We start from the raw sequence: 859 nt of genomic DNA, 5'->3' as shown, positions 1-859 counted from the left end.
GTGTTTGGACGATTGGCTTGTGGAGATTTCCTGGTTAGGGAAGCTTGTGTCGGTGTTCTGGTGGGTGGAGCTGGATTTCTTCTCTCTGGAGTGCAATGGAGTGTTCAGTAGGGGTCTATGGGTTTGGTGTGACTTTGGGCAGCCTGCATATTGACGCTGAGGGCTATGTTCCTGTGTCGCTGGAGAATTTGCGTGGTATGTCTTGTTCCGGAACTTATTGGCTCTTGGGTGGTTGTTGGCTTCAGTGTAGGTATGGAGGTGTTTGGATGATCTCTTATTAATGTTCCCTGTAGTAAGGAGTTCTCTGGTGTCCTCAGGTTTTGGGCTTAAGCCTCTTGCATCTGGATTTCAGTCTTATTCTCCCAGTAAAAAATATGGAATACCTGACAAATTTGCGTGTCATCCTTGAGCAGGGGCCATGCTAATCTTCTCTGTATCATTCCAATTTTAGTATATGTGCTGCCGAAGCGAGCACAGACAATACTTTAGAGAAATATTATTGATAAAATGTACATGAGTCAATAGGGATGTCTGCATACATTACAGCAATAGGACAAATCAAACAGCTATACTGGGGGATAATTGAATAGCTAATGAAGATGGAGCCCTTAGTTGTAAAGATAAGATTGAAGTGAAAAAATCATGTAAAATATGCATATCTTGGAGTTGAGAAAAATAATGTTTGGAAGTTGAAATAAAGGTAATAATACAAGTAACAGTTGAAACCAGACTCAGTGGTAAAGAATCCACCTGCCAAGAAGGAAATATGGGCTCGATCCACAGATTGGGAAGATGCTCTGGAGAAGGAAATGGTAACCCCACTCCAGTATTCTTGCCTGAGAAATGCCTTGGACAGAGG

The 859-nt window shown here is 42.4% G+C and overlaps 1 non-coding gene across 1 annotated transcript; it reads right to left on the bottom strand.

Moving 5' to 3' along the window:
- Nucleotides 1-368: 368 nt before the first annotated feature.
- LOC122430235 lies at nt 369-475 on the bottom strand. The gene has a single exon (XR_006266308.1). It is a non-coding gene; the product is annotated as a U6 spliceosomal RNA (small nuclear RNA).
- Nucleotides 476-859: the final 384 nt, after the last annotated feature.

Source organism: Cervus canadensis, chromosome 28, assembly GCF_019320065.1.
Source record: "Cervus canadensis isolate Bull #8, Minnesota chromosome 28, ASM1932006v1, whole genome shotgun sequence".
NCBI lineage: Eukaryota > Metazoa > Chordata > Mammalia > Artiodactyla > Cervidae > Cervus > Cervus canadensis.
Note: the sequence above shows the minus strand (reverse complement) of the source record. Positions and strands in the feature narration are given on the sequence as shown.